This window comes from Lepus europaeus, chromosome 8 (genome assembly GCF_033115175.1).
Source record: "Lepus europaeus isolate LE1 chromosome 8, mLepTim1.pri, whole genome shotgun sequence".
NCBI classification, from domain to species: domain Eukaryota; kingdom Metazoa; phylum Chordata; class Mammalia; order Lagomorpha; family Leporidae; genus Lepus; species Lepus europaeus.
In genome coordinates this window covers 57,657,332-57,666,852 of record NC_084834.1, presented here as the reverse complement: position 1 = coordinate 57,666,852, position 9,521 = coordinate 57,657,332, and positions in this window count along the sequence as shown.

Sequence of the window (9,521 nt, the reverse complement as noted above, 5' to 3'; positions counted from 1 at the left end):
GCTACATATGAGGGTACATCAAAAAATTCATGGAAAATGGGATTAAAAGTGTTGTTACATCGGCCAGCGCCACGACTCAATAGGCTAATCCTCCACCTGTGCTGCCGGCACCTGGGGTTCTAGTCCCAGTAGGGGTGCCGGATTCTGTCCCGGTTGCTCCTCTTTCAGTCCAGCTCTCTGCTGTGGCCCGGGAGTGCAGTGGAGGATGGCCCAAGTCCTTGGGCCCTGCACCCACATGGGAGACCAGGAGGAAGCACCTGGCTCCTGGCTTTGGATCAGCGTGGTGTGCTGGCCGCAGTGCGCGGGCCACAGCGGCCATTGGGGGGTGAAGCAACAGAAAAAAGGAAGACCTTTCTCTCTGTCTCTCTCTTTTACTGTCTACTCTGCCTGTCAAAAAAAAAGTGTTGTTACAAAAATTTCGTGCCCAATTTTTAAATAATGCATAGGATATGTATGTATTTTATATTGTATATTATATATTATACATATATATATGTTATATGTATATATACTATGAATGGATTGCAAAATTATGAATGGATTGCAGAATAAATGTATCTTTTTAAAAAGATTTTATTTATTTATATAAGAGGCAGAATTACAGATAGAGAGAGGGAGAGAAAAAGAGAAAATCTTCCATCCTCTGGTTCACTGCCCCCAAATGCCCCAACAGCTGGAGCTGGACAGAGACAAAGCCAGCAACCAGGAGTTTCTTTTGGGTCTCTCACACTGGTGCAGGGGACTAAGCACTTGGGCCATCTTCCACTGTTTTCCCAGGCTATAAGCAGAGAGCTCGGTTGAAAGAGGAGCAGCTAGAACACAAACCAGCGCCAATATGGGATGCTGGCCCTGCAGGCAGAGACTTAGCCTACTACATCATAGCGCTGGCCTCAGTAAACATATCTTTCAATTCAATTTTTCCATGAACATTTTGAAATACCCTCACGAGTCTTTCTTTTCTTTTGCAAGATAAAAAGTCACATAGTGATCAAGAAGAAGCAAGAGAACAGAAGCAGTAATTACTCAAGAGAAAGGATACTCAAGATAACTGCAATGGGCTGGGAGAAGGACAACCACATCACTAACAAGTCCTTCTACTGGCATTAATAAACAACTTTTCTAATAAACGATTTTTCAGACCATGAAAGCTCCATGTTCCACATGAAACCACATGGTTCTGGGGCCAAGATGTTCACTATGACAATCACTGAAAAAATTCCTTTGTAGGAACTAGAAGATGAAAGAATCTTGGATTCAAATTAAACATATCTTTTTAATTAAGCAATGTATTATTTAATCTAGCAGCTAGAACACTGCTTTGTATAAAATGGATATTCAGGAATTATATATTTGGAGGAAGGAAGGAAGCAAAAAGGAAGGAAGGAAGGGAAGAAGAAAGGAAGGCTCCACAATAAAACAATAGCATTTTATTACATTAATATAGTCAAAATGCAATTCTTCTCCATTTTATACACAAAGAATTTTCAAAAAGTTCACTGAAAATATGTACTATGAAAAAATTATGCATAAATTTTAACATATTTTTGCAAAATAAACTTAACTTCTAATTTTATTTCTCATGAATTTTTAAGTACTCTCCTATTAATGGTGATATAAATATAAATTTATGAGTAGTCTTTCTGTATTTTAATGAATGATTTAAAGAACTAAATTGAACAGAAGTAAATATATAACTTCCCTTCTTCAAACATTTTTTAGCTGTTATTAGGGAAGCATGTGTCAATCCATTATTACATCCATTTTTGCATGTGTCTTGAACATTGAAGCAAAATGCATGCAGACCATTACATTTAAGGAACTAGTAAAAACCCTTAATTAGCCATCAAAGGATAATACATGGAATCAAGAGGACATCCATCTAGACTTCGCAACATAACAAAGACATGAAAGCCTGTGTCCCATCACAAATATAAAGTAGCTTCTCTCCAAACAAAACACATTTACAAATGTCCTCTGAAAATAGGTCATTTATTGTAGAAAATGAAAAAACTTGGGTACGATTATTAGAATGGAGGGGTGGCCGGCTCCGTGGCTCACTAGGCTAATCCTCCGCCTTGCGGCGCCGGCACACTGGGTTCTAGTCCCGGTCGGGGCGCTGGATTCTGTCAAGGTTGCCCCTCTTCCAGGCCAGCTCTCTGCTGTGGCCAGGGAGTGCAGTGGAGGATGGCCCAAGTGCTTGGGCCCTGCACCCCATGGGAGACCAGGAGAAGCACCTGGCTCCTGCCATCGGATCAGCGCAGTGCGCCGGGCGCAGCGTGTCAGCCGCTGCAGCCATTGGACATTGGAGGGTGAACCAATGGCAAAAGGAAGACCTTTCTCTCTGTCTCTCTCTCTCTCACTGTCCACTCTGCCTGTCAAAAAAAAAAAAAAAAGAATGGAGGGGTAACAGTAAATATTGAGATCATACAGTTCAAATTGTGAGGATATAGGAAGCAGAAAAAAATATCTCTGATTGATGAGCATTCAGAAAAATGCTGGCTCCATCCCACTTGAGTTGTTCTATATGAGTTCTTGGTTTGCTTGGGGAGGTCTAATCACATTTTTCTGTTTTTATTCTGAAATATTCTTGCAACATCCTTTTTATTCATTTTCTTTTTTTTTTCTTTTTTTAAGATTTATTTATTTATTTGAAAGTCAGAGTTACACAGAGAGAGGAGAGGCAGAGAGAGGTGAGAGAGAGAGAGAGAGAGAGAGAGAGAGAGAGAGAAAGAGAGAGGGTCTTCCATCCGCTGGTTCACTCCTCAGTTGGCAGCAATGGTCAGAGCTGCACTGATCCGAAGCCAGGAGCCAGGAGCTTTTTCCAGGTCTCCCACGTGGGTGCAGGGGCCCAAGGACTTGGGCCATCTTCTACTGCTTTCCCAGGCCATAGCAGAGAGCTGGATTGGAAGTGGAGCAGCCAGGTTTGGAACCAGCGCCAATATGGAAGGCCGGTGCTTCAGGACAGGGGGTTAACCCACTGAGCCACAGCACTGGCCCCTTCATTCATTTTCAAATAAAGTCCAGCTCTATTGAGGATTATGTTGTATGATGCAGTTTAAGATATTTGATCATTTGGAAGAAATAGTGCTTTTGGGGTGTTTTTTTTGTGTGTGTGCTAGTTTCTTTGCTCTTATATGTTTCTGTATGCCTATATTATTTTCTAATTAAGTGACCCAGGGACAATAGACTCAATAGAAAGAATAGTTTGTTATTGTGTCTCTTCCACTGTATCAGTTGGCCATGAAGGTACTCTTTAGAAACTTTGTTCAAATCATCCTACTTGGTTAGTTCAATTAAATAGATATGTTAATCTTCATCAATCAACTTTCAATAAATTGAAATGATCAACATGCTAAAGATTATTATTAAAACTTGAATGATTTCAAGCAACCTCAGAAATCTGAATGGTGCACTTTTAAATTCAAAAGAGGTATATTAAGATTTTAACTATTAGTTTAATATAAACCATAGAATATACTATGAACTGGTTGAGAAAACACAGGGCTAAGAGTTAGAGAAATATATATCTGGTACTCCTGATATTGAGGTGACTGAATTACACCCACGTACATTTTAGTATGTTAGCTAGTGCCTTGATCTCACCAAAACTTGAAAATAAGAATGCAATTTATTTTATATTAACACTGTAGTCAGAACCCAGGTTCATAGACATTTAAATTGTTGTTTCTTTTAAAACATGACACTGAAGATTTTTTTCCTTACTTTAAGGAAATTCATCTAAAAAGAAGATTCAATATATGAGTGATGGAATTACAAAACTAATAAAATACTCAAGCACATTCATTGTGAATTCTCCAGGTCATTCTACAGTAATGTTGTGTTCTTCATCTATAGTTTAATCACCAGCCTTTCGAGAATTGGAGACAAAGCCCTAAACAGGAGAGAATATTTGAAGAGTAACCAGAACATTTAATCAAAATCTCCAAACAGTGGAATGAAACAAAACCCATAGTTGCAAAGCTAAGCCTTATCCAAGGGATTGCATGAAAGAGATCAGGAAAGGAAAAAAAGCATTCAGACATGTTTAATCCCAAAGGAATAACATTTGTCAAAGCAATTTACAAAAATAATTCTGTCACTTCTGGACAAAGGATACGACTGAGTTTGCAACATTTACTACTGAATTTGAAGGGATATATTTTTTGGCATTGGGGAAATGATATCATGACTGCTGTAGTCTTTTTTGGTAGGCAACGGGGAAATCTGGCATTGATTTAAATTGTATTCCTAATTGACATTGATTTTGAAAGACATGCTAATTTATAAAAAATGAAATGCACCGATTCCTCTAATAAAGAACAAAGAAAACCTGCCTTTTATTATCCTTTGTACATTTAGGTATATGGCATGGATATCAGAATTTGACATAAAAATACAATTTATTAACTTAAAGTTTGAATAAAGAAAAGCTCAGTGGAACCAGGAAACCTATGAGGCTTAGACCAGAATGCTTGATTCAGATGTTAACCAGGCCAAATAATATGCCAGTTATTTGAGGAACTAACAAATTTGTCAGTTTTTTTTTTTTTTCAGAAAAAATAATCACTTTTCAGTCAGTGTTTCAAAGGGAGTGATTTTGAGGTATGAAGAAAGAATTGGTACATGAGGAGGGGACTGTAAATCTGTTAATGTTAGTCAGGATATTGATACTAATAAAATGGCAACTTAAGCAAGGTGGAGATCACTTTCTCTCTGTTCCTAAGGTGTGGATCTGCAGCCCAGGCAGATGAGGTCTCCCACACTCAGCCAGGGTCTCCTAATGCATTGGTGTGCTTGCCTTTCTCCACAACCTGTTTTCATTTCATGCACACTATGGCTGCTGTCATCACTGCCTTCACTTCCACCTTCCACCAGGAGACAGACAAGTGGCAGAGAGTGTGTCTATTTTCCTTAAGAACCCACAATTCGGACATTCAGTGCCACTTAGAGTCCCCTAGCAGAATTTGGGGATGCCCTTACCTGCAAGAAGCTATTAAAAATCCAGACATTATTCCAGGTGGGCATTCAACTGCTAAAACCAAGGTGCTCTAATATTAAAGGAAGAAGACAAATTGTGCACTAAGGGAAGCCTTTTGGTACCTACCTCTAGATCATCTTAAACTATAAGAACTAAATTTTCTTCAGCTCTACAAGTTTTCTACAACTTCAGAGACTGAAATCTTAATTAATTTTAAGTACATGATGGCTGTGAAAACCTTTTATGGAGCTTATTTTTATAATGATAATTTTTTCACAAAAGTAATTAAAACTGACTTACAAAATTTATGTCTTCATTAATGAGACGGAGTGAGGTAAACAATATCTAAGATTGTTTTACATACCAGGAAAATATGTCTATAGAGGATAATAATTTATAATGTTTCTTATCATGTTATCTTTTTAAATAAATCTAATATGAATTTTTGATGTCAGAAATTTTATCAACTTTCCATAATTAATATGAATATTAGTATTGCATAGTGCATACAAAAATTTTGAAAAATTCCCTTGAAATGAATGATCTGTTGTAAAAAACAATTGTTTCATCAACAACATTTATGAGTGCCTAGAATTTCTTATGGGGCAGGAGGAGGAAGAAAACCTATAAATAAATTTTTATAGATTCTCATGTTTGAAAGCTTATTGTCTGGTAGAAGTGTGTACAAAAAAAATTATGCCAAGATTAGAAAGCACTGGCCAATTTTCACCTACTGTGTCCACTTATATTGCTATCCACATGACTAAAGTATCATTCGGAACAGATTGCTTCTCTAATGACTGTGGTAGGCCTATAATCTTTGGAGTGTGTGATATTATAAAAGTAGTTCAAACTTATTTTAAAATTGAACTTCCTTTAGTAGTTTTATATGGAGTAAAGAATTAGATGTCACTAAATTAATCTTTTCTGGTAACTTGGATAAAGTTGATTGCTCTCTGGCAGCTAAAGTTACATAGTGGAAAGTCTGGTGGCTCTAGGGTGATATAACTTGGTTCTGAATTTTCCTCCAATATTTACAAAGTTTCTAGCCTTGAGTAAGTCTCTTAATCTTTCTGAACCTCGGAGAATTTGTAGGAAAAACTGAGATAATGATGATATATCATGAAGTCTATGAGGATTAATGTGGTAAAAGTAATAGACTTAACAGACTGATTCTGAGCTGTATAGTATAGAAGATAATTACTAACAAGTTCATTATTCGAGGCCTTTCAATTTTGAAAACAAAGAATCCGGTATCCTTTGTCATGATAAGTTCCATTCTAGAAGGGTTCCCACTGGGTTGTGGGGGTCACAAGAATGGGGCTGACATGCTGATTCAATATAAAATGGATGAATTCCACTTGTGTGATATCAGTAGTACACCACCAAGATCAGTACTTTAACAACAGATAGTGGCCCTTCCATTGACTCTCACCCAATGACCACAGAGTTCTGACCACTTCTAATCTACAGCCACTGCTGTGTGTGGATGGCAGCAAAAGGCCTTCCACATTGTGTGCCTCTGTCTCTGCTTCACCATTGCAGGATCTGTAGGTGATCAAGCACATGTAATTCTATAGCTTTCTATTTATTGCTCCACTTCCCTTCTTTTTAAACTGTCAGAGGAGGGTGATAATTCCATGTGTGAGTGAGGCCATGCTTTTATCTCTGCCAAAGGGATGTTATCTTCCTCTCCACTGGGACCAGCAGGCAGTGGGGTGGGGGTGAGGACAATTATCAAATGTGTTCCTTGCCACATGGCCGCTTTAAGCAGCTCACAACATGGATGCTCTCTAATTTCCAGGATAGCAGGGATATTTTTTGCTGGATGCCTATTTCTCTTAAAGGATCTGCTTACTAAGTTTAATCTATGAAAGATAATCTCCCCCCTTTTCCCCCAGAAACATTTTATTTAAGGTATAAAACTCAATGCATTTCATAAATACAACTGCATTGCTTCTTCCCAACCCAACCGCCCTCACACCAACACTCCCACCTTTCCTCCTCCCTCTCCTATTCTCATTCTTATTTTTTACTGATATATTTTCAATTAACTTTATACACATAAGGTTAACTCTATACTAAGTAAAGCCTTCAACAAATAGTATGGAACTTTTTTTCCTCAACAGTCAGACATTTTGATGATATTGATTCTTCCAATCCATGAACATGCAAGATTTTTCCATTTTTGTGTGTCTTCTATTTCTTTCTTTAATGTTTTGTGATTCTCATGATAGAGATCTGTGATGTCCTTCATTAAAATTATTCCAAGGTATTTGAGTTGTTTTACAGCTAGTGTGGATGGGATTGATCTTAGATGTCCTTTCTCAGCCACTACACTGTCTGTGTATACAAAGGCTATTGATTCTTCTTTTGTTGTTGATTTTATGTTCTGTTACTTTACCAAACTTTTTATGCGTTCCAATAGTCTGTTAGTAGATCTTTTGGATCCCCTATAAATAGAATCATGTCATCTTCAAATAGGAATGATTTGACTTCCTCCTTCCAAATTTGTTTTGTTTTGATTTCTTTTTCTTGACTATTAGTTCTGGCTAAAACCTCCAGGACTGCATTGAATAGCAATGGTGAGCATGGGACTCCTTTTGTGGTTCTGGATCTTAGTGGGAATGCTTCCAACTTTTCCCCATTCAGTAGGATACTGGTCGTGGTTTTGTCCTAAACTGCCTTGATTGTGTTGATGAATGTAACTTCTATACCTAATTTGCTAAAAGTTTTCATCATAAAAGATTGTTGTATTTTATCAAATGCTTTCTCTTCATCTATTGTAATAATAATATTGTTTTTTTCCCTTCAGTTTGTTAATGTGTCTTATCATATTAATTGATTTGTGAATGTTGAACCATCCCTGCATGCCAGGGATAAATTCCACTTGTTCCAGGTGAATGATCTTTCTGATGTGTTGTTGGATTTGATTGGCTACTATATTGTTGTGGATTTTTGCATCTGTGTTCATCAGGGAAATTGGTCTATAGTTCTTTTTCTCTATTGTACCTTTTTTGGTTTAGGAATTAAGGTGATACTGGCATCATAGAAGGTGTTTGGGAGGATTCCCTCCCATTCAATTGTTTTGAATAGGCTGAGAAGAATTGGAGTTAGTTCTTTAAATGTCTAGTAGAATTCAGCAGTGATTCCATCTGGTTCTGGGCTTTTCTTTGCTGGGAGGATCTTTATTACTGATTCAATTTCCATCTTGATTATGGGTCTGTTTAGATTCTCCATGTCTTCATGGCTCAATTTAGTTAGGTTGTGAGTATCAAGGAATCTATCCATTTCTTCTAGGATTCCCAATGTGTTGGCATACAGCTCTTTGCAGTAATTTCTGATGATTCTTTTTATTTCTGTGGTGTGTGTTTTTACATTCCCTTTTTCATCTCTGATTTTATTGATTTGGGTCTCCTCGGTTTTTCTTTAACTTAGTTTTGCCAATGGTGTGTCAATTTTGTTTATTGTTTCAAAAAACTACCTTTTCAGTTTGCTGATCTTTTTTTATTTTTTTGTTTCAATTTTATTGATTTCTCTAATTTTAATTATTTTTTTCTCCTACTAGTTTTGGGTTTGTGTAGGTAGCTCATTTATTTGGTGCCTTTCTAATTACTTGAGGTAGGCATGAATTGTTATAAATTTCCTCTTTTTTATTTTTTTATTTTTTATTTAATGAATATAAATTTCCAAAGTACAGCTCATGGATTACAATGCCCCCCCCATAACTTTCATAACTTCCCTCCTACCTGCAACTCTCCCCTTTCCCACTCCCTCTCCCCTTCCATTCACATCAAGATTCATTTTCAACTCTCTTTATATGCAGAAAATCAGTTTAGTATGTATAAAGATTTCAACAGTTTGCCCCCACATAGCAACACAAAGTGAAAAAATACTGTTGGAATACTAGTTATAGCATTAAATAACAGTATACAGCACATTAAAGACAGAGATCCTGCATGGTATTTTTAAAAAATTGATTAATTTTCTATGCAATTTCCAGTTTAACACCAAGGTTTTTTTTTTTTATTTTCATTTTCAATTATCTTTATATATAGAAGATCGAATCAGTATATACTAAGTAAAGATTTCATCAGTTTGCACCCACACATAAACACAAAGTGTAAAAACACTGTTTCAGTACTAGCTATATCATTACTTCACATTGGACAACCCATTAAGGACAGATCCCACATGGGACGTAAGTACATAGTGACTCTTGATGTTGATTTAACAATTTAACACTCTTGTTTATGGAGTCAGTAATCTCCTAGTCATGAGTTGCCGAAGCTATGGAAGCCTTTAGGGTTCGCCGACTTCGATCTTATTCCAACAGGGTCATAGTCAAAGTGGAAGTTCTCTCCTCCCTTCAGAGAAAGGTACCTCCTACCTTGATGGCCCCGTTCTTTCACTGGGATCACACTCGCTGAGATCCTTCATTTAGGTCCTCTTCTTCTTCTTCTTTTTTTTTTTTCCAGAGTGTCTTGGCTTTCCATGCCTAAAATACTCTCATAGGCTCTTCAGCCAGATCCAAATGCCTTAA